Consider the following 25,272-nt stretch of genomic DNA (forward strand, 5'->3'; position numbering starts at 1 on the left):
ATCTCTCTCCAGAGATTTAAACACAGAAGTCTGGATTGATATGCCAAACATTACTGAAGAGTATGAAAATGTGTTGCTGTAGGCGGCACGGTGGTACAGTGGTTAGCACTGCTGCCTCGCAGCGTCAGAGACCCGGGTTCAATTCCCGCCTCAGGCGACTGACTGTGTGGAGTTTGCATGTTCTCCCCGTGTCTGCGTGGGTTTCCTCCGAGTGCTCCGGTTTCCTCCCACAGTCCAAAAATGTGCAGGTTAGGTGAATTGGCCATGCTAAATTGCCCGTAGTGTTAGGTAAGGGGTAAATGTAGGGGTATGGGTGGGTTGCGCTTCGGCGGGGCGGTGTGGACTTGTTGGGCCGAAGGGCCTGTTTCCACACTGTAAGTAATCTAATCTAATCTAAAAAAAGCGCAGCAGGTCAGGCAGCATCTAGGGAACAGGAGAATCGACGTTTCGGGCATTAGCCCTTCTTCAGGAAGAGTACTGAAGAGTACTTCATTCTTGGCTGTGTAGTATTTTGGATGAGACCTTAAACTGTGCCTGACTTCTCAAAGAACAAGGCAGGTATCCTACATCAAGATAACAGAAACTGACTAACTGGTCATTATCATTTTTGTTTGTTGGGATGTTGCTATGCATAAAATGGGTCTCTCATTTCCCAAATGTCACTTCATTTTTTGACCTTTCAGTGTTTTGGGATGGCTGGAGGTGGTGAAAGATGTCACACACAAATGTAAGTGTTTTCCTTTCTCTTTTGACACATTGGAATATATTGTACATGGAATGGTGTATCAATGGGACCGCAGAAAGAAGAAATATTAGAATCAAACTTATTGAAGGCTAACCTATATATGAAGAAAGTCATTTATGTTTTAATTATCATCGTGATCACTGTCTAATCCCTGAGAGTTTTACTTGAGTTTGTCAGTTTTATCTCTAGAATTACTAGACTGGAATCAAATTCATCTCATGCGTGATGTTATCTTGATGTTTTTAGGTTTGTTTTGATATTCACGTGAAACTCAGCCCCAAACAAGTGCTGTTCAGATCTACAGACAAATGCTCCATGTATTTACGAGCAAGTTACTACAGATGCTGGAATACTTAAAAATCTGTGATGTTGCTGGACTCGGTGTGATTTCCAGCACGTTTTGTTTTCAGTTTCATGTATTAAATTACTTACATTTGTCCACTATCTAAAGAGTAGTATGTATCGATTTAAAATTAAAGTTCTTAATGGTTGCATTAAAGAAAAATGGAATGCATGTTATTTAGTCTATTTAGTATTCAGTATTGTTGATCATATTTTATAAGCCCCCGTTCTTGATGGTGTACTGAATGGTGACTGCATTTCAAAAAAATTGTTAAGAGTTGAGGATTGAAAAAATCCTTTCAAAATGCGAGCTTTTAAAAAATGTTTCTAATCAGTTTTTGCTCCAAAATGATGAGTAACGTGAAGGAAATGATTCAGCCATTCACTGTATAGGAGGGTTACAGCAGTAGCCTTGGTTTTAACTCTGGACATGAGGGCTGTGGCTGAAAGTAGAGTTAACCCCCAGACTGAGTTTGAGGAGATTTACCCTCAGATAAGTGAATGCTGTGCCCAAACCCAGTGAAAATCAATATCTGACCAATTCTTGGGAGTGTAACTTTGGAAAACAGGATTACCATAGCCAGTACTTGGGGATCAATCTTTAAACATTGGAGATGAACCCAATCTTGGAGACACTGGCTTAAAATTCCTCTGTGGAACACAGAGTCGCAGACCGGCATGACAACCAAAACAAAATGTACTTCAGGAACACATCTGGCCAGCTTCCTGATCAGCACTTAATATCATTCCAATCCCAAAGGAATGTTATCATTCTTCAACTATTTAACAGTAATAATGTCCCTGCCTGCCTGAGACACAGATGAAAATCTAGCAGTTAACATGGTGACAGCACAATCTCATGGGAAGTGCCTGATTATGATGTTACTCCGCCCACCACAGCTCTGTTGCCAACTGTTCAAATAAGTTCTTTATTTTTATTATCACATTGACCTCCAACAAATCATTCCTTGCATGACAAAGGTTAAGAGGAATATTTTCAAAAGCAAATGGATCTTTCTATGACAAAAAGAATCAGTCAACCTTTTACAAATGAAGTTCAAGATAGACTGAGGGATTATTTCCTGCATAGAGGAGGAAGTATCAGGTTTATTGAGAAATAAATGTATAAAGAGCACAAAATAATCATGTGAATCGGCTCAATGCTACAATGGCAGAGATGCCATATTTGGATTTTTGGATGCTGTAAATGATCCTAATGTGCCTGCTGAGATGTTAAAGGCCAATATATTCCCTTATTCACTGGAGCATTCATACTACGTTGTGTTTCCATCATGTGGAGGTGCCAGTGTTGGACTGGAGTGTACTAAGCTAAAAATCACAACACCAAGTTATAGCCCAACAGGTTTATTTGGAAACACGAGCTTTCAGAGCACTGCCCCTTCATCAGGTAACTAGTGGAGCAGGATCCTAAGACACAGAATTTGTAACAAAAGATCATAGCGTCATGCAGCTGCTACAATATAATGAATGTACCTAGATTGCTGTTAAGTCTTGCATCACTTAGAATACGTTGCAGGTATCAATGCATGCAACCTGATGAAGGAACAGCGCTCCGAAAGCTAGTACTTGCAAATAAATCTGTTGGACTATAACCTGGTATTGTGATTTTTAGTTTTGTATTTTCATTACCACCCTTAGTTGTTCTGCTCCCTCAGTTTAGACAGAGTATGAGTAGGCTATTTCTGAACCAATTTCTTGCTCAAATGTCATTCCTGTATGATGATTGAGTCAAAGTGCTTGAACTCCCTTCCTAACTGCAGTGTATCAAAAGATCTGAGCATGTTGAGTTCGGGTCAAGTTAGTGCTGGAATGGAATATGATGAGACATCTGATGACTTGCCATTGCTAGTAGTAGGAAGGACAACATCTCCCTGAATGTGAAGGAATTACTATAAGATATGAGTAATCTGGGTCAAGTTATATATGGTAGGAATTATGAGAGTATGATGGTCATGGAAAAAGGCCTTAAGGGACTGCAAACTGTCTTTGAGCAAGGAGAACTAAGTGATAAAATGAACTGTCAGTACAAATTAAGTCATAGGTCACAAAATTAATGACAGTCATTTGAGATTTTCCTTGGTAACTGTTTTTATTTCTATTCAGTGAATTAATTTATTAGAATTATTTTAATACACGAACAATATGCTTATGCCTCCAATCAAATGTAAGAAATAAATCGGCAAGAATATGGTACTCAGTAAAGTATTCAGTTTTGGCTGGCCTATATAGTGTGGTGATAAGATATTGTGGAGAACCTCAATCAGCAATGAACTGAATAATGTCTAAGGCTGTCTTTTATGCTGTTTAAGAATCACTATTCTATTGGGTTGAAAGAAAGTTGGTTGTTGGAAGAATCAGATGAGAATTGCAAGGAGGTAATCAGTATGAAAGCAGTAGCAAGAAGCTCTCTGGTTTTCAAAGGCAGGTGGGATGTTGAAAAGTTGGTGAAAAGTTAGTGTCTCTCAGAATGAGAATATCCAGCCAAGGTTTATTTCATATAGGGACATTTAAGTGACTGCTGGACATGCACATGGATAGCAGTGAATTGAGGGGTGCGTAGGTTAAGTTATTTTATTTTACATTTGGATTAATCCTCGGCACAACATCGTGGGCCAAAGGGCCTGTTCTGTGCTGTACTCTTCTATGTTCTGTGTTCATCCATGTTCAAACATGAGAAAAGGCAGATTGAGTTTGTGTGAAATTTCTGATTCAAATTTCAATGCCACCTAAACTGGCTGTTCTGTGGTTAAAATTATGCCTGTTTGAAACATGCAAATGATGAACAAAGGTAGGCCATTCAGTCCCTTGAGCTTGTGCTGTCATTCAAGTTGATGCAAACAGATGAAAAAGTATTGAAAGGGCAACATAAAGCAAATGACAGTAAACATTTGCAGTGATCTCCCTGATGCTCTGTAGGGGAAATGCAGCAGCTTCAAAGTTTAGACAATTTCCTCCTATTTATGTTCAAAGGATTGCTGATCTGATGGATGTCAGAATGTGTGTTCTTTTCTCGAACAAACTTATCATTTTGGCACAAAGTGAAATCAAGCATTAAACTATTCCCTTGAAAAGCTGCCCTAATAACAAATGTTGTGCCTTTCATTTGTTATATTTACTTTAGTTTAATTAATAAGTTTATAAGTGTACTCATCAGATGGCGACAGGTCTTGGACCTGAAGTGTTGAAAAATTTAATTTTCCAGCAGGTGTCAGGAGCCACACATTGGAAGCATTTCCAGAACTTGACCCTGCCATTGCCTGATCTTATGAGAAGCTTCCTCCGCATTTATCATCCAAATAAAGAAGGCAGTGTCAGATGAGCCACAGCACTAAATGACACTGCTGAGGCTGGAAGAGGAATGTCAGGGCACCTCAAAATGATGCTCATCTCACGAGTGAAATTGTGTTAATGTTTCTAGTTCAAGAAGGTGTTGTTGCCTATTCTCACTGATTCTGGTCTATGGGTCAGGAAGTTGAGGATCCAGTTGCAGAGGGTGGAGCAGAGAAAGGCAGGTAATGTAATCAAAGACCCCTCCAATCCCAGTTATACTGTCTGCCAAACTCTTCCATTGGACTGAAGATATGAAAGCTTTAATACATAGTCATAGAGATGTACAGCATGGAAACAGACCCTTTGGTCCAACCCGTCCATGTTGACCAGATATCCCAACCCAATCTAGTCCCACCTGCCAGCACCTGGCCCATATCCCTCCAAACCCTTCCTATTCATATACCCATCCAAATGCCGCTTCAAATTTTGCATACACGTATCACCCTCTGCATGAAAAAGTTGCCCCGTAGGTCTCTTTTATATCTTTCCCCTCTCGCCCTAAACCTATGCCCTCTAGTTCTGGACTTCCTGACACCAGGGAAAAGACTTTGCCTATTTACCCTATCCATGCCCCTCATAATTTTGTAAACCTCTATAAGGTCACCGCTCAGCCTCCGACACTCCAGGGAAAATAGCCCCAGCCAGTTTAGCCTCTCCCTATAGCTCAAATCCTCCAACCCTGGCTACATCCTTGTAAATCTTTTCTGAACCCTTTTAAGTTTCACAACATCTTTCCGATAGGAAGGAGACCAGAATTGCATGCAATATTCCAACAGTGGCCTAACCAATGTCCTTGAACCAACAGATTTAAGAATAGATTCTTCCCTGCTAAATAGACTTCTCAAATTTTAAATTTAATGTTGATCTCTCTGTATGTGCACCTTCTGTGCAGCTGAAACATTGTATTTCTCACTCTGTTCTGTCACCCTAATGCACTTTGTATGGTATGACCTGTGTTTAGCACATACAAAACAAATCTTTTCACTGTATCCAGGTACATGCGATAATAAATCAAATCAAAATCAAACCTTCGGACCTCCAAGTTTGTGTTTGATTCAGATTTCCAGCATCTGCAGTATTTTGCTTTTACTTTTGTATATCCTTGGAGGAAGATAAAAATGTGTTGCTGGAAAAGCACAGCAGGTCCAATGCCATCCAATTCTGGAGTGCAGGGAGAACATTTAAAAATCTGGAAAGATTAGAATGGAATCCTTCAGAATATGGAGATTCAAGAAGGAATGAGAACATTGTATTTATGTAGCACTTTCTATGATATTGGGACATCTTAAAATGCTGTACAGCCAAATAAGTAGAGACGATTTAAGCTCAGCAAAACACAGCACAGAGAGGAATACTAAATGACCAGTGTTAGTGATGTCTGTTGTAGAATAAATGGAGAGGGAGGTGGAAATCCTTGAAGTACACAAGAGAGCGCCAGCTAGAATTGCCCAATCTCCAAATTTGTTCACAAGATTCCAAGAATTAATCTTTTTTTTTTAAATTATCTATTTTACTTTGCACACTTTCATGCATTCAAGGCGACATTGGTGGATTGGCCATGCTAAATTGCTCATAGTGGCTGAGGATGTGCAGGATAGGTGGAATAGCCATGGGAAATGCAGAGTTACAGGAATAGAGTAGGGATTGTGGTTCTGGGTATGAGGCTCTTCAGAAGGTTGGTGTGGACCTGATATAGCGAATGGCCTGCTATATTACTATAGGGATTCTATAATATGATTCAATGATTATTTGAATAACACCCAGTGAATCTGACCTCTGTAATCATGAATTCCTTCAGAATGCTGATCATGGGCCACATCAACTCTAACCTCACAGCCTGCTTCAATCTCCTGCAATTTGCCTACTGATGTAACAGGTCCACAGACAGATGCCATTTTCCTAGCCCTGTACTCGTCCCTGGAGCATCTGGACAACAAGGGCACCTTCGTCAGACTCCTGCTCATCGACTACCGCCTTCAACTCCATTAGCCCCTCTAGACTGATCTGTAACCCTGGCCTCTGTTCTACCCTCTGCAACTGGGTCCTCCGCTTCCTGACCCATAGACTGCAATCAGTGAATTTAGGCAACTGCACCTCCTCCACAATAACCTCCAACACTGGAGCCCTCCAAGGATGGGTCCTCAGTCCCCTCCTGTACACCCATGACTGTGTTGCCAAATTCCGAATGAACGGCATCTACAAGTTAGTTGATGACACCGCTGTGGTAGGACAGATATCTAACAACAAGGAGGCAGAATATGGCAAGGAGATAGAGAGCTTGGTGAAGTGGTGCAATGATAACAACCTCTCTCTCAATGTCAGCAAAACTAAAAAAAACTGATGGTTGACTTCAGGAAAAAAAGGAGGCGAACATGCCCCCATCCACTTCAGTGGAGTGGAGGTTGAGAGAGTTGCGAACATCAAGTTCCCAGGAGTAATGATCACTGACAACCTGTCCTGGACTTCCCACATAGATGTGATGGTTAGGAAGGCACGATAATGCCTCACGCAGCTCTGGAATGTTGTCATGTCCCTAATGATCCTCACCAATGTTTACAGATGCACCATATTAACCATACTATCTGGGTACATAATGGCCTGGTACGGCAACTGTTCTGCCCAGAACCGTAAGAAATGTCGGAAAGTTGTGTGCACAGCCCAGTCCATCACGGAAGCCAACCTTCCATCCATGGACTCTATCTGCATGTCTCGTTGCTGCAGAAAGGCTGCCAACGTCATCAAAGACCCGCTCAACCCCAGTAATGCTCTCCTACAACCTTTTCCGTCAGGCAGAAGATACTGAAGCTTTAACACCTGCACCAGCAGGTTCAAGAACAGCTTCTTCCCCGCCATTCGACTGATGAATGGACTCCACTTGAAATAATGCTGGTCTTGTTAATGTGGTTCTTGCCTTGCACACATCCTGTGCGGTGTAAACTATATGACTTACTCTGTCCAAGTTTTTTTCCCCCACCCTATAATCTGTACATCCTTACTTACTATGATCTGCCTGTACTGCTTGCAAGCAAAGTTTTTCACTGTACTTATGTACATATGACAATAAATCAAATCAAATCAGAATGTGAATTGAAATGGGAAAAGGCAAGAGATTGGCCCTCGGAAATAGAGCAAGTCCAGGCACAATGGACTGAATGGCCTCTTTCTGTACCATTGTGATTCTGTGATAAAGAATATGGAAGAACGGCTATTTGCCTGGATAATCCCAATGCTGTTGTTGCCTTAAAGCTTGGATAAATCTGGCTTCACTTCACTGGACAAGCATTGATAAAAATCGAAAGCTTGCTGCAGTCAAACAACCTGTCTTTCAATGCCATGTCAAATGAATTAGATACTTTCTTGTTGAATTCTGAGCGGATGGAGGGATTTCCTAACCCTCTCAGGCCCGTGTGTGTGTAATTTAATCAGGTTGTTGTCACTGCTTTAAGGAATTACTAGGCTCCTCCCATTCAGGTGGAGGGAGTGTTGTACCTGTGTCACTGCGCTCTGCAGTCATTGGAAGGGGCGTGATTTAAGCCAGCCATGCTATGTGCTCACGGTACAGGAAAGGCTGTAATCCACTTCAACGCCAGGCATTTAGCTGAAAGCAGTCCAGGACTCAAAGCACTTGCTTTTCATGGGAGACATACCCAGGATTTAGAGCGTAACCCCAGTGGGTTTAACAGAAGCAGCAGACTTGGCTTCAATCACAGCATGTCTCAATAGTTGGTAAGGAATTCTTTTCCTTCCTGTCCTGTTTTCTTAGGCTAGTGACAAGGAGAGTTTGAGGGAGAGGAGTTTGTGTGTGGAGTTAGGGTAACCTGGGTGTGGTGCATTATTGATAGGTCACGCAGAATGTTTGTAGCTATGTAGTGTTTAGGACACTCGGATTTCTGAACAGATTAGTTTCTCAGTTGTATTTTGGAGTGAAAATCCTTTCATCATGGCTCCTTTTCCTAAACATTATTCTGCTCAAGGAAGTAGCAGGTATTTTTACAACAGCTCCCCAACTCTGAGATGCACTGAGAGAAATACATCTCTTCCTTGTAGTGTAGCAGGAAACACTGGTGGCTTGTGAATTGTGTGAAACTCTGACTGTGTAAGGTCACAATAATTGTCAGCCACAGACAGCACAGCTGATCGAAAAGCAAAATGACAGCTGTCTGTGTTTGACTCACTCTACAGCCCCATATTCCAAAACAAAACCAGTCCAGCCAGTGTACGCAAATGTATGTTGTAGATACAGCACTCTTTTCAAAATGACTGTGTGCTCTCAGCAATATGACCTGATTGGAACTGAAAACAGGCTGGGAGTCACTGATACTGCAGTGTGTCTCACCAGTATTCTTTTCTGAATGTATTGATTTGTGTTCAGTTGCTGGTTCCCTGGTGCTTTGTCCAAATAGCCATGCCTGAACAATAGTTATTAAAATTTGTTCTTGGATTGTGGGTGTGTCTCTTAATTATCATCCATTCCTGATTTCCCTTAGCAGTTGGTCGCTAGACTACTTCACACCACAGTTAAAATGTCAGCCCCCACTATATGTTGGGCCTGGAGTCAGCAGGATAAGGATAACAGGTTGCCTTCTTTTAAAAGACATTGAGAAACCAATTTGGTTTTTTTTCACAAAGATCGAATAAGTCCATTCTCAGCTTTTTAAACTGAATTCAACATTGAAAGGTGCTACAGTGAGATTTGAACCCATGTTGTCTGGATTAATAACCCTCTTTATGTAACCATTAAAACATAGTCTGTGATGCCATCATATAACAGAGGGTATCCTACTTGACAGGCAAACTAATTGGACAGTGACTGGGTAATGTGATGTCCTTTGTGTGCAATTTTGACTGCTACTTTACAGCATATCTTGGTTATAATCGACACAAGCCACGAGAAAGAACTGTGCCACACCTTTGACAGAAACAATTCCTTGCTAAGTATGCGCCAGTATTAAAAGTGCTGTTTCTTTGAGGGGAGTAAATTAGAGGCTTCTACCCACCTTCTCGAATGGATGTTAATTTTGCTTTATTTGCTTGTGGGATCAGGGCATGTCTGGTTGAGCCAACAATCATTGCCTGTCCCTGGTTGTCCTTGAGAAGGTGGTTATGAGCTGTTGTCTTGAACTGCTGCAGTCCATATGCTGTAGGTAGACCTACAATGCTATTTGGATTCTGACCCAGCAATCCTGAAGGAACAGTGATTCATTTCCAAGTCAGAATGGTGAGTGGCTTGGATGGGAACTTGCACATGGTGATATTCCCACGTGTCTGCTACTGTGGCTGGAGTTACAGTAGGTTTGTCACTGCATTAGAGGTTTGGAGAAGAGGTGAAGTATCAACTGATATTCATTGGCAGGGCTTGGCTAACTTAACCAGAACGGTCATGTTTTTAAAATTTTTACGATTAGCATAATATCTTAAAAGCTTCAATGTTGGCAATAATAATGGAAAACAAAAGCGCATTTTAAAGGTTTCCTTTTACAAACTGATGGCTAACAATATTTTATTCTCATGTGCTTTGTTCACAATAGTTTCTTTTTATGACAAAGCATTTAACTACTATCAAAATATGTTTGATCGATCAGGGTTAGAGAGTCACAACAGGTACTTAAGTGAACTTTGTGCTCAGGAGTCACAGGTTGCTAAGCCCTGCTGTATGGAAATACAGTTGAAACAAAATACCTCTGGAAAGGGATGAAGAATGGACAAGATCAAAGAAATTCAAATAATTGTGGCAAGGGTGTTACTAACCTACTCAAATAATGTGACGCTTCTAGCTCTGCTGTCAATTCGGACCTACAGCTTCATCATTCCTGGTGGTTAATTGTTTCATTTCTAAAGGCTTGTTGTTTGTGTTTTCATCCCTACTCCAATGCAGTATTCCAGGGTTATATAGGAGTTATAGTACAGGAACCATATTAGAATATAATTTGGTATATAAATTCCCTGTGCCCCACACCGTAAATATTAATGCATTGCTCAGGGTGCAGGTGAGTTCATGTTTCAGTCTGAATAGGAAGAACAGTAGCTCCATTCTTCCCTTTCTGCCAGTTTGACCATTTAGTTAGTTCATATTGAATCTGTTCCTCAGTTTTGTCTGCCTGCCTCCATTCCATATCCCTCACCTGATGTGGAGCTCATTGACTATGTCACTGAAACTTTCAACCACAGTCTTGAAATGTCTGATTTCCATTACATTTTGACAGTGTGTTTTGTAATTCCCTCCATTAAAACCCCAGCTATAACTTTAAAGTGACATCCTTTTGACCTTGATTCCCTAAGCAGGAAATTAGTTTCTCTAAGTGGTATCTTACGGTTTTGGAGGGAGGGAAATCACGCCCTGTGCAGATGGGAAAGACTGCCAGATCTTCTTGCAATCAGGAAGCTGATTGGTGAACTTCCTATCAGAACTAGATCCCTGGGATGAGGAAGTCCTGGGTGTTGACTGCTACCGGTGATTCAGAGCATTATCCATGGATGAGGTTTGGTGTTTGCTGGGGAGGGATTGGGATGGTGTCATGGGATGGGGAACATGGGAAGAGGGGTGTAGGGGTTTAGCAGCAAGGGCAAGGGTAGGGCAGAAGGAGGCCTCGAGGTATTATTGCTGGCGTGCTAATCCTGAGACTCAGGTAATGTTCCATGGGACTTCACTTTGAATCCTGCCATGATAGTGTCTTGTACAGCTGAAACATGACCTCGTGGCTCTGAAACTCAATCCCAGGTATAAAATTTCAATATACAGGTGGTCTCGGAAAATCACTTTGGTAGTGGATCACAAGAAAAGGAATTTGTGGACTGTCTATAAGATGTTTTTTTTGGAGCAGCTTGTGGTACAGCCCATAAGGGAACAGGGAATTCTGGATTTGGTGATGTGTAATGAGGCAGATGTTCTTATGGAGCTTAAGGTGAAGGAACCTGCCCCCCCCCCCCCCCCCCTCCCTGGGAGCAGTGTCCAGTTCTGGTTGCCACATTATTCAAAGGATGTGGATGCTTTGGAGAGGGTGCAGAGGAGGATCACCAGGACGTTGCCTCGTTTGGAGGGCATGCGCTATGAAGAGGTCGAGTAGGTTAGGATTATTTTCATTAGAAAGACGAGGTTGAGAGGGGACCTGATTGAGGTCTACAAAATCATGAGATGTATTGACAGGGTGGATAGCGAGAACCTTTTTCCCAGAGTGGGGGACTCAATTACTTGGGGTCACGAGTTCAAGGTGAGGGGGAAAAGTTTAAGGGAAATATGCATAGAAAGTTCTTTATGCAGAGGGTGTTGGGTGCCTGGAAAGTGTTGCCAGTGGAGGTGATAGAGGCTGGCACGATAGCGTAATTTAAGATGGTGCTGGGTCCTCTACTTTTTGTCACTTACATAAATAATTTGGATGCGAGCATAAGAGGTACAGTTAGTAAGTTTGCAGATGACACCAAAATTGGAGGTGTAGTGGACAGCGAAGAAAGTCACCTCAAATTACAACAGGATCTTGATCAGATAGGCGAATGGGCTGAGAAGTGGGAGATGGAGTTTAATTTGGATAAATGCGAGGCGCTGCATTTTGGGAAAGCAAATCTCAGCAGGATTTATACACTTAATGGTAAGGTCCTAGGGAGTGTTGCTGAACAAAGAGACCTTGGAGTGCAGGTTCATAGCTCCTTGAAAGTGGAGTCGCAGGTAGATGGAATAGGGACGAAGGCATCTGGTATGCTTTCCTTTATTGGTCAGAGTATTGAGTACAGGAGTGGGGAGGTCATGTTGCGGCTGTACAGGACATTGGTTAGGCCACTGTTGGAATATTGCATGCAATTCTGGTCGTCTGTGAAACTTGAAAGGGTTCAGAAAAGATTTACAAGGATGTTGTTAGGGTTGGAGGATTTGAGCTATAAGGAGAGGTTAAACAGGCTGGGACTGTTTTCCCCAGAGCGTCGGAGGCTGAGGGGTGACCTTATAGAGGTTTACAAAATTTAGGGGTATGGATAGGGTAAATAGGCAAAGTCTTTTCCCTGGGGTCGGGGAGCCCAGAACTAGAGGGCATAGGTTTAGGGTGAGACGGGAAAGATATAAAAGAGACCTAAGGGGCAACATTTTCACGCAGAGGGTTGTAGGTATATGGAATGAGCTGCCAGAGGAAGTGGTAGAGGCTAGCACAATTGCAGCATTTAAGAGGCATTTGGATGGGTATATGAATAGGAAGGGTTTGGAGGAATATGGGGCGGGTGCTGGCAGGTGGGACTAGATTGGGTTGGGATATCTGGTCGGCATGGACGGGTTGGACCGAAGGGTCTGTTTCCATGCTGTACATCTCTATGATTCTATGTATCTGGACAGATGCATGAATGGGCAGGGAGTAGAGGGATATGGATCCTTAGAAAATAGGCAACAGGTTTAGATAGAGGATCTGGATCGGTGCCGGCTTGGAGGGCCGAACGGCCTGTTTCTGTGCTGTAATATGTCCTTTGGCCATAATATGATGGAATTTACCGTGCAGTTTGAGAGGGAGAAGCTGCAATCAGATGTAACAATGTTACAATTGAATAAAGGTCACCACAAAGACATGAGGGAGGTCCTGGCCAGCAGGGAAGATGGCAGGGGTTTCTGGGTTTAATTTGGGGTGGAATTTGAATTCAATATGTTCTGAGTCCAGTGTGACTCGTGCTCAGAACTGGTTTATATAAAGAAGACATGTTGCACTTGTATAGGTTTTAGGACCACGTTGCGGTTACTGTGTGAAGTTTCCGTAATTAAGAAAGACGTGCTTGATCTCTTCGGAGGGTCGGTGTGGACTTGTTGGGCCGAAGAGCCTGTGTCCACACTGTAGGGATTCTAATTCTAATTCTAATTCTTTGGGGGCAGTGCAACAAAGATAGGTCCTAGGTTGAGGATGAATAAATTGAGTTGATGCTCTCTGGTGTTTCAAACAGTGAGAAGTGAGTTCACTAAAACATACAAGATTCCTAAGAGATTGTGCTTTAGATCCTTGATCTGCAGAAAAAGTCAGAGTGTGGTGCTGGAAAAGCACAGCCAGTCAGGCAGTATCTGAGGAGCAGGAGAGTTGACTTTTCGAGCATAAGCTCTTCATCAGGAATGAGGAGGTGGCCCAAGAGGGGTGGGAGATAAATGGGAGCAGGGTGGGGCGGGGGAAGGTAGCTGGGAATGTGATAGGTAGATGAAGCTGGGGGTGAAGGTGATAGGTCGGAGAGGAGGATGGAGCAGATAGGTGGCAAGGAAGATGGGCAGATAGGAAAATTCAAGAGGGTGGTGCCGAGTTGTTAGGTCCACACCCACCAAACTGCTCCTTGGATGCTGTCTGACTGGCTGTGCTTTTCAAGCACCACACTGTTCAACTCTGCTCTCCAGCATCTGCAGTCCTCACTTTCTCCTCTGCAGAAACAGTGTCAAGATAAAGGGTTGGTGATTTAGCACTGAGATGCGAATTATTTCACTCCAACGATTGTGAATTGGATGAAAGGAGAAAGATTTAAAAAGGACCTCAGGGGCAATGTTTTCATGCACAGGGTGGTTTATATGTGGAATGAACAGCAGAGTCATGGTGTGGAGGAGCCGATGTTTATACTGGGGTGGGCAAAGTTAAAAATCACACAACGCCAGGTTATAGTCCAACTGTTGGACTGTAACCTGGTGTTTCTTTTTAAAATTTGCAGAGAAGTGGTGGATGCAGGTACAGTTACAACATTTAAAATGCATTTGGACAGGTACAAGAATAGAAAATGTTTTGAGCAATATTGGCCAAATGCAGGTAAGTGGTCCTTGTTTAGTTTGGGAAACATGGCATGGGCGGGTTGGACCAAAGGATCTGTGTCTATGCTGTATGACTCCATATTTTAAAAAAAAATCTGGAATTAAGGGTCTAATAATGACCATGTTAATGTTGGAAAAACCCATCTGAGTCACTGTCTTTTTAAGACAAAGTAGTTGTTGTCCTTACATCATCTGGCCTACACGTGACTCCAGACCGACAGTAATGTGGTTGACACTTAAATGGCCTTGCGGCAGTAACTACTGGCCTATCCTGTGAATAAATCAGAAATAAAGTCCCTCAGTTAGTCACATGATAGTGCAGATTCCGTGATCCCTGCCCTGAAACTGACATCTTGCCTGCCCTGGTTAACCAGGTAGCCTGACATATTCTTGTCACACGCAAACTTGAAATACTCGCACCCCAGTTGAATGAGGCCCCTGAATGATTGCTGATTGAGTACTCAAGCTCCTGCATTGGCAGTGGGGCAGAAAGTGAAGCTTCAGCTTTGTCTGCCCCACACTGTTATTTGGGAAAAGGCAGGAAAGTGGCAGGGTTCGGCTCTCCGACTATTCTGCCTGAATAAGATCCACTTCTGTTTCCAGCCTTGCTGTGTCCAAGTCTGAAATATTCTGCCCCCTCCATGCTTCCTTCCCAAAACCGGATTACTGCCCCCTCTATCCTTCTTTCCCACAGCCGGATTACTGCCCCTCTATCCTTCCTTCCCATGGCCGGATTACTGCCCCCTCTATCCTTCCTTCCCACGGCCGGATTACTGCCCCCTCTGTCCTTCCTTCCCATGGCCGGATTACTGCCCCCTCTATCCTTCCTTCCCACGGCCGGATTGCTGCTCCCTCTGTCCTACTTTCCCACGGCTGGATTACTGCTCCCTCTGTCCTTCCTTCCCACGGCCGGATTACTGCCCCCTCTATCCTACCTCCCCACGGCTGGATTACTGCCCCCTCTGTCCTTCCTTCCCACGGCCGGTTTACTGTCCCCTCTATCCTTCCTTCCCACTCTTCCATGTGAGGATGATCGCCATCCAAATTGCCCCCTTAAACAGGAAACTTTCACATATCTTTACTGAGACTAGCATTTTATTTAAGATTTATTATTTTAATTTAAATTTCAGAGAGTGTCATGGTGGGATTTGAACCAGTCTCCACCGAGTGTCAGCCTTTGGATTATCATAACAGTCAATTTTTTAAAGTTTTAAAAATGTACTCTATTTATACAAAATATCTTTGTGTATATACAGGGCCCAAATGCAGTTCGGTTCTGTTCAAGGAAGCAAACATTGGAGCTTGACTGTATCCAACAAGTCAAAGACGTCTCTTACAGAAACAAATCTAAATTTGCATGCTTTGAGACATTGGGGATGGTTCAATAACTGAATGGACCCCCATTTAACTTCAGCAGAAAGACCAGATCAGTGACATTAATACTGTGCCGTCTTCAAAAATCGGTGAACAGGCAAACCCAGTTCCCCTGCGGCGACACTGTTTTCTGTTGAATATCGCATATAAAGTCCCTTCAACCCAGTATCACCGATCTGTACACTTGCACATCTCTGTAATTCTCTTGATTTTTTTTTTCCCTGAAGCTTCCTCTCAAAAATGGAGACATTGATCTTATGTTTTTGCTTTTCGACTCTCACCAAAGGATTGTTGCTGTTTTTCTCTTGAGGGCATTCCCTCTCTCCAACAATCCAACGTCTTCTCTAGTCTGTACTGCCACCCCGTCCCCCTCATTACCTTCTCTATCTGACCACTTTAGTGTCGGGAGAGAGGAATATTTTGTAAAAACACAAGCATTGAGGCACAGCAAGGGTTCTGTTATAATCTCTTTATCATCGACAGAATGTACACTTGTTCAAGTGCACATTGTTTCAAAGCCCACTGACGCAATCTAATATAAGGAGAGTTTGGCTTCCCTTCAGATTTCAATTGTGGTACAAACGTTTTTTTGGATTTAACAGTACACTGTTAAAGATGACTTAGGGTTTCTATTATACCACAGAAAAATTCCCTGCCATAAAGAGATAAATGGGTATTGTGTTGTGGCGACAGGACCTGACCTCAATAGCTCCAAAATGGAAGGAATGTACATTCTGGCATCCATTGGAAGCCATGATAAACCATTTGCTTTATCTGTGCATGAGGCTATCTTGCTCTTACCTTCTGTTTGCAATTTACTCCCCTCCTCATTAGAATGCCCAGCATTTGACACCACTTGCCTGAATGTACACTCTAAATAATAAATATTGGCCAGCTCTTTTACCATGGTTGGCTTCGCAGCGACATCATATTCCTGAATTCACCTGTCACTGAGCACTTTTCAAGAAATCAATGAATAAAATGCAAGACTACTATCCTCCTACAAATAGTTGAACCTGAGGTATTGGGACCAACAATTACACCCTGGTCACTTGTGAATGGACTAATTAAGCACAGAATAAAAATTTAACTTTTGTTGAACTGTATGGTTCAGGCCTGTACTCTGTGATTATTGACTGAGTGGTTGGGGTAGCAATGATGAATAAACAACAGGTTTTTTTTGTTTTACCACAACTTAAAGAGCTTGCGTCTCTAGAGCACCTTCTACAATCTCTGGTGTCACAAAGTACTGTACAACTAATCAAATACTTCTGAAGGGCTGCAGGTTTGATGAAGGGAAAATCAGCCAACATGGAGACAGCACAAACACACACAAGCAGCACTAACAGATCATTTCTTGTTAGCGAGAGTGTTTTGAGGGAGTATTGACTGTGCAAAATAGGAGCAGGCAGACTATTCAACCCGCCAACTCTGTTTTGTCAATCAATAGATCTCAGTTGATTAGTTTGTGTTTTGAATTCTACATTCCCATCTGCCCTTCTTAAACCTTGATTCCCCTCTCGAACAAGAATCTATCTATCCCCATTCAATGGCTCACCTCCACTGCCTTCTCAGACAGAATTCTAAAGTCTCACAACATTTTTAAAAATAAAAGATCCGATCTCAGTCCTGAAAGGATGACCCCTACAACTGCAGATAACTCCAAAATTGTTGGTATAGTGGGCAGTGAAGAAGGTTATTTAAGGTTACAAAGAGATCTATTGGGTTAATGGGCTGAAGATTGGCAGATGGAGTTAAATTTGGCTAAAACGTGAGGTATTGCTTTTTGGTAAAACAAACCAAGGCATGACTTGTACAATTAAAAGGAGGGCCTTGGGAAGTGTTGTGGAACAGAGAGACCTAGAGGTTCAGGTGCACAATTCTTTGAAATTTGCATCACATATAGACAGGGTGGTGTTCAGCATTCTTGCCTTTGTTGCTCAGACCTTTGAGTCTCGAAGTTGGGATGTTATGTTGAGGCTGTGCACCACGTTGATGAGACCGTGACAAGTTCCCCTCCCCTTATTACTGGAAAGATATTATCAAGCTGGAAGGGATTCAGAAGAGACATACCAGAATTTTGCCTGGATTGGAAGGTTTGAGATATAAGGAGAGGCTGTGATGAGCAGAGGAGGTTGAGAGGGCACCTTCACAGATGTTTACAAAATCATGACAGATGTAGATAAGGTATCTTTTCTCTAGGGTGGGTGATTTCAAGACTAAGGGTGAGAGGAGAAAGATTTTAAAAAGACCTAAAGGCAGCTTTTTCACACGGTGGTTCATGTTTGGAATGAGCTACCAGATGAAATAGAGTATGCAGGTCCAGTTAACAATGTTTAAAAGACATCTAGATAAGTGCACGAGTAAGAAATGTTTGGACAGATATTGGTCAAGCGCAGATGGATGGGGCTAGTTTAGTTTGGAATTATGGTTGGCATGGACTGGTTTGATTGAAGAGTCTTTTTCCATTCTGTGTGACTATGATAATAAGTCAGTATCACTATTTCTGGACTGACACACAAGAGGAAATCGTTGTTCGCCAGCACATAAGGAAAGATCTCTAACTATTCTTTGAAGATCTTTTACATCCATTGGAGCTGTTTAATGCTCCATCCAAAAGCTGACACTTTAGCAGTGCAGTATTTCCTCAGTGGTGCTGTGGTGCAACTGTCTGGAACTCATGTATGTGTAGTGGAATTTAAATTCAGAATCTCCTCAGTTAAAAGTAGGCGTGGAAACCACTGAATCACAGCTGACAGCTACAAAGCTTATACATTAACCAAAGTGAATCTCGAGTGCATAGGGAGCTTTAGGTGCACCCCTCCTCCATGTTTGAGGAGTTTACCAATGTTTTGTTCTTATGTTTTTACCATTGCTAGAAAAAAAAATCAATCTTTGAATCGAACAATCCCTATAGTGTGGAAACAGGCCATTCAGCCCATTAAGTCCAACACCGACCCGTAATAGAGCATCTCGCCCAGACCCCCTCCCCCAACCACACTGTCCCTTGAGTCTGCATTTCCCATGACTAATCCACCTGCCTGCACTTCCCTGAACACGATGGGCAATTTAGCATGGCCAATCCACCTCATCTTTAAAATCTTTCTCCTCTCACCCTTCTTTAGAGACCGCAATTTCCCTTCCCACGTGGTTAAAGATGCCCTCCAACGCATCTCATCCACATCCCGCACCTCCGCCCTCAGACCCAACCCCTCCAACCGCAACAAGGACAGAACGCCCCTGGTGCTCACCTTCCACCCTACCAACCTTCGCATAAACCAAATCATCCGCCGACATTTCCGCCACCTCCAAACAGACCCCACCACCAGGGATATATTTCCCTCCCCATCCCTCTCCGCCTTCCGCAAAGACCGTTCCCTCCGTGACTACCTGGTCAGGTCCACGCCCCCCTACGACCCACCCTCCCATCCTGGCACTTTCCCCTGCCACCGCAGGAACTGTAAAACCTGCGCCCACACCTCCTCCCTCACCTCTATCCAAGGCCCCAAAGGAGCTTTCCACATCCATCAAAGTTTTACCTGCACATCCACTAATATCATCTATTGTATCCATTGCTCCCGATGCGGTCTCCTCTACATTGGGGAGACTGGGCGCCTCCTAGCAGAGCTCTTTAGGGAACTTCTCCGAGACACCCGCACCAATCAACCAAATCGCCCAGTGGCTCAACATTTCAACTCCCCCTCCCACTCTGCCGAGGATATGGAGGTGCTGGGCCTCCTCCACCGCCGCTCCCTCACCACCAGACGCCTGGAGGAAGAACGCCTCATCTTCCGCCTCGGAACACTTCAACCCCAGGGCATCAATGTGGATTTCAACAGTTTCCTCATTTCCCCTTCTCCCACCTCATCCTAGCTTCTAACCTCCAGCAACTCGATCCCCTGACCTGTCCGGACTTGTCCGACCTGCCCAGCTCCTTTTCCACCTATCCACTCCACCCTCTCCTCCCTGACCTATCACCTTCATCTCCTTCCCCACTGACCTATTGTACTCCATGCCACTCTCTCCCCACCCCCACCCTCCTCTAGCTTATCTCTCCATGCTTCAGGCTCTCTGCCTTTATTCCTGATGAAGGGCTTTTGCCTGAAACATCGATTTTGCCTGTCCTCGGATGCTGCCTGAATTGCTGTGCTCTTCCACCACCACTGATCCACAATCCACCTCATCTGCACATCTTTGAAATGTGGGAGGAAACCAGAGCACACAGAGGAAACTCACGCAGACATGTGGAGAATGTGCAAACTCCACACAGACAGTCGCCTGAGGTCTCTGGTGCTGTGAGACTGCAGTACTAACCACTGTGCCACCAACAATAAGTTTGTTTTTCTACTTATTTAACCAATTTTCTCACCTTTATTGATTAACCATGAGTTTGTGGTTTAAAAATATTCCTGAGAAATCTAATGCAACATTGCTGAAAATAAATGTAGTTATTCCTCAGAAACCTCACTGTGATGGTTGTGATTCTTCCAATAGTGCATTTGAAAATCCAGCATTCCAGACTTTTATTGAAGCACATCTTGTAGATGGTACACACCGCTACCACTCTGTATCAGTATTGGAGGGGGTCGAAGGTGGTAGATGGGGTGCTGATCAAGCAGTTGCTTTATCCCAGATTGTGTTAAGCTTTTTGAATGTTGTTGGATGTGCACTTATCCAGGTATTCCAATATGCTCCTGACTTGTGCCTCTGAGTTTTGGACAAGCCATGGGGAAGTAGGTATTATTACAGAATTCCCAGCCTCTGACTTGCTGTTGTAGCCACAATACTTAAATGGCTAGTCCATTCACTTTCTGATTGGTGGCAATGCCAAGCATGTTACTACTTGGGGATTTGGTGATAATGCCACTGATTGTCAATGGTTAGACCCTGTCTTGTTGAAGATGGTCAGTGCTTGGAGGTTTTGTGGCAAAAATGTTACTTATCGCATATAGGTTCAAGCCTGAACATTGTCTAGATCTTATTGCATATTGGCAAAGACTACTTCAGTATCCAAGAGTTATGAATTGTACTGAACATTGTGCATTGAGCTGCTTCCTTTAGTTTATTTCATTGCCCACCAGCATTCACAAACTGCATAGCTTTGATCTGATTGCTCTGTTTAGATCTATCTCATGCAGCTTTCACTATTTGATATGCAAGTGGTCCAGTGGAGCTTCACCAGGTTTTCATCATCTCTTTTTAGATATAACTAGCGATGTTCCTGGCATACCCTGTTTCTTGAACCAGACTTAGACTCCTGGCTTATTGGTAATGGTAGAGAAGGGACCATGAGGTAACAGAATGTGGTCAGATTTGGCTGCTTTTCATGGTCCAAGGCACCTTAGGAATGTCCAGTTTTGAATTGCTAGACCTTTTTGATATCTATTCAGGTTAGCATGATGATAGCGTCTCGCAGCATGCTAGGGGATATCCTCAGTTTCTGTGCAGTGGTCACATTTACCAATACTGTTAGACCATAAGACATAGGAGAAGCAATTAGTGTATTTGGCCCATCAAGTCTGCTGATAGATTTTTCAAGCTCATTTTCCTGCTTTCACCCCATAACTTTTGATCACCTTGGCAATCAGGAACTTACCAGTCTCTGTTTTAAATATACTCAATGACCTGATCTCCACAGCCTTCTGTGACAATGAACTCCACAGAACTTTATGGCTAAAGAGGTTTCTCCTTATCTCCACTCTAAAGGGTCTTCCTGTTACGCAAAGATTGTCCCCTTGGGTCCTCATCTCTCCTTCCAATAGAAACATCTTCCCAATGTCCACACTGTCCAAGCTGTTCAGTATTCTGTAAGTTTCAGTCAGATCCCCCCTCATTCTTCTAAACTCCCAAGTATAGTCCCAGAGTGCTCAAATGTTCCTCGTATGTTAAGCCTTTCATTCCTGGTATCATTTGCGTGAGCCTCCTCTGGACCCACTCCAGGGCCAGCACATCCTTCCTGAGATATGTGGCCCAAAGTTGCTCAGAATGCTCTAAATGTGGTCTGAGCAGAGTCTTATAAAGCCTCCGAAGTACATCCCTGATTTATTATTCTAGTCTTCTTGAGATGAATGGCAACGGGCAGCATGGTGGCTCATTGGTGAGCACTGCTGCCTTACAGCGCCAGGGACCCAGGTTCGATTCCAGCCTCGAGCGACTGTCTGTGTGGAATTTGCACATTCTCCCCGTGTCTGCATGGGTTTCCTCCGGGTACTCTGATTTCCTCCCACAATCCAAAAATGTGCAGGTTAGGTGAATTGGTTATGCTAAGTTGCCCATAGTGTTAGGTGCATTAGTCAGGAGTAAATGTGGGGAATGGGTCTGGGTGGGTTACTCTTCAGAGGGTTGGTGTGGACTTGTTGGACTGAAGGGCCTGCTCCTATGCAGTAGGAAATCTAATCTAACTCTATTTGCCTTACTAACTACTGACTCAACCTACAAGTTTACAATAACAGAAACCTGGACTAGGACACTCAAATCTCTTTGCGCTTCAGATTTCTGAATTTTCTCCCCAATTAGAAAATAGTCCATGCCTCAATTCTTCTAACCAAAGTGCATGACCTCACACTTTCCCACGTTGTACTCCATCTGCCACTTCTTTGCCCACTCTCCTGACCTGTCTAAATATTTTTGCAGCCTCCCCACCTCCTCAATACTACCTGCCCCTCTGCCTTTCTTTGTATCATCTGCAAACTTAATCAGAATGCCCTCAGTTCCTTCATCGAGATCATTAATGTATAAAGTGAAAAATTGTTGTCCCAACACTTTGTGGAACACCACTAGTCACCAGCCTCCCATCTCTACCTTCTGCCAGACAGCCAATCTTCTGTCTATGTTAATACCTTGCCTCTAACACCACGGGCCTTTATCTTATTCAGCAGCCTCCTGTGTGGCACCTTATCAAAGGCCTTCTGGAAGTCCAGATAGATAACGTCCATTGGCTCTCCATCATCTAACCTGCTGGTTTCCATCTCAAAGAATTCTAATAGAGTTGATAGGCATGACCTCCCCTTTATGAGGATGTTGCCTGGTATGGAAGGTGCTAGCTATGAAGAAAGGTTGAGTAGGTTAGGTTTATTGAGGGTCTCCCCTCAATGTCCTTCATTTAAGATGTGTCTGGATAAATGCATGAGTAGGTGGGGAGTAGAGGGATACAGATGCTTAGGAATTGACAGTCCATTTGGATCGGCTCAGGCTTGGAGGGCCTGAGCTGTAAATTTTCTTTGTTCTTTAATGAAACCATGCTGACTCAGCCCTATTTTACCATGCACTTCCAAATATTCAGAAATCTCTTCCTTCACAATTGACTTCAAATTCTTAGCAACAACTGAGGTCAGGCAATTGGCCTATAAATTCCTGTCTTTTGCCTTGCTCCCCTCTTAAACAGAGGGTTTATATTAGCAATTTTTCAGTCCTGTAGGACCCTCCCTGGCTCCAGTGATACCTGAAAGATCCCTACTGAAGCCTTCACTGTTTCTTCAGCTACCTCCTTCAAAACTCTGGGGTGTAGCCCATCTGGTCCAGGTAATTTATCCACTTTCAGACCCTTCAGTTTTTCTAGCACGTTCTCTTTGGTAAGGCCACTGTCGTGGTGGGATGCTCTTTATAGTTTGGTGCTGACTTCATGGGCTGAATGGCCAACTTCCACACTGTAGGGATTCTGTGATTCTATATTGCTTTCAGGGGCTCAGCCAGCAATGGTGCCCATAGTGAACAGTGAAGTCTCCTATCCAGAGTACATTCTGTGTCATTACCACCTTCAGTGTTTCTTTCAAATGGTGTTGAAAACAGAGGATTATTGACAGTGGGAAGGGGAGCATTAGACCGGAATCATGAAGGGGTTTCTTGCCCGTGTTTGACATGGCATCATGAGACTACATGGGGTCTAGAGTTTCGAGGACTCGCAGTGCCAATCCCTTCCAAGTGTATACCACTGTACTGCCACTATGGGTAGATCTGCCATGCTGGTGGAATGGGGCATATCCAGATATGCTGTTTGTGTTATCTATGGCATTGTCTGTAACATTCCTTTTGGTGAGTGTGACTATCTCAGGCTGTTTCTTGAACAGTTTGTGGGGCAGTTTTGCTGTTAGCCCCCAGATATTAATTAAAGACTTTGGCAAACCCAGCCCTGCTGACCCTATTATGTCATTTCCAATGCCAAGGTGAATGGCAAATAGCCCATCCAATTTATTTATTTTTGAATGTTTTGTAGCAGTTTTATAGAAACAACAGTCTTTTCCCTGGCATGGGGGAGTCCAGAACTAGAGGGCATAGGTTTAGGGTGAGAGGGGAAAGATATAAAAGGGATCTAAGGGGCAACTTTTTCACACAGAGGGTGGTGTGTGTATGTGTGTGTGGAATGAGCCGCCAGAGGAAGTAGTGGAGGCTGGTATAATTGCAACATTTAAAAGGCATCTGGATGGGTGTATGAATAGGAAGGGTTTGGAGGGATATGGGCTGGGTGTTGGCAGGTGGGACTAGATTGGGTTGGGATATCTGGTCAGCATGGAACGAGTTGGACCGAAGGGTCTGTTTCCGTGCTGTACATTTCTATGACTCTATGACACTAAATGACTTGCAAGGCCATTGCTGTGGGTCTGGAATCACATGTAGACTTCCTTCCTTAAAGGATGGTCATGAACTCAGTACATTTTTCCCAATCATCTCTAACGGTTTCATGAGCACCATTACTAAGTCTTGTAATTTCAGTTTTATTAATTAACATATGAAATCATTTAATTCCATTCTCTGATTCATTGAATTTATGTCATTAGTTTTTATTATCTAATATGTAGAAGAATAACAATACAGCTCACACTCATGGAGAGTGTGCAATTTGTTCCATTTGGCAACTTCAAGAAACTTCCCATGACCTGGATATCCACATATTGTCCACATGCGGATATTGTCATCAATTGTAGCAGCTTGACCCCTGTGTTTTGGAGCTTGAGCAACAGCTAATGGTACTGTGGTGCACTCATGAGTTTAAGAACTTTGGACAGTAACTTAATTCATGTGGTCATCTTGCATCTTAATGATATGCAGGATGAAAGAAATGGGTGATCACTAAGCAGTCCAAAAGGAAGAGACATGTATATTAACAGTTCCGGAGTGTGTTTCACTTTCGCACCAGTATTCAGTTTTAGTGCGACTGAGGCTGCAACTCTGAATCAGGATGGTATGTTGGCTCCATTATACCAGGTTTATGGTTGTTATTGAATGACTGCAGAGCACTCAGAGGGTGAACATCCAATGGTTATGATCCATATCAATACCAATGCCGTGAATGGGGAGAAAATTATTTTCTGCTGTAGTCAGAATATAGGGAAGTAAGTAGGAAACTCGCAAGCAGGATCACAAAAGTAGCAATCTCTGCATTACTGTCAGTATCATATTTAAATTAATATAGCAAGCAGAAAACATCACAGATGAGTAGGCCATTTTAAAAATACTGCATTTAATGTTGGTTTCCCTGTATTGGAATGATGTTGTAAAACTTGAAAGGGTTCAGAAAAGATTTACAAAGAATTTGCAGGGTTTGAGGGTTTGAGGGGAAGCTGAATAGGCTGGGGCTATTTTCCCTGGAGCGTCAGAGGCTGAGGGGTGACCCTGTAGAGGTTTATAAAATCATGAGGGGCATAGGTAACGTGAATAGCCAAGGTCTTTTTTTTCCCATGGTAGTGGAGTCCAAACCTAGACGGCATAGGTTTTAGGT

The 25,272-nt window shown here is 43.2% G+C and overlaps 1 protein-coding gene and 1 long non-coding RNA gene across 5 annotated transcripts in view; both read left to right on the forward strand.

Annotated features, from left to right (window-relative positions):
* Positions 1–25,272, forward strand: part of LOC122539999 (rho GTPase-activating protein 27) — a 231,739-nt gene that overhangs the window by 104,945 nt on the left and 101,522 nt on the right. The gene's annotated exons all lie outside the window — the stretch shown is intronic.
* LOC148141808 (uncharacterized) lies at positions 7,996–16,663 on the forward strand. The gene is made up of 2 exons (XR_015752512.1): positions 7,996–8,164; positions 15,440–16,663. It is a non-coding gene; the product is annotated as an uncharacterized LOC148141808 (long non-coding RNA).

Source organism: Chiloscyllium plagiosum, unplaced genomic scaffold (genome assembly GCF_037043375.1).
Source record: "Chiloscyllium plagiosum isolate Xiang-an unplaced genomic scaffold, Cpla_swu_hap1 HiC_scaffold_32, whole genome shotgun sequence".
Taxonomy (NCBI): Eukaryota; Metazoa; Chordata; class Chondrichthyes; order Orectolobiformes; family Hemiscylliidae; genus Chiloscyllium; species Chiloscyllium plagiosum.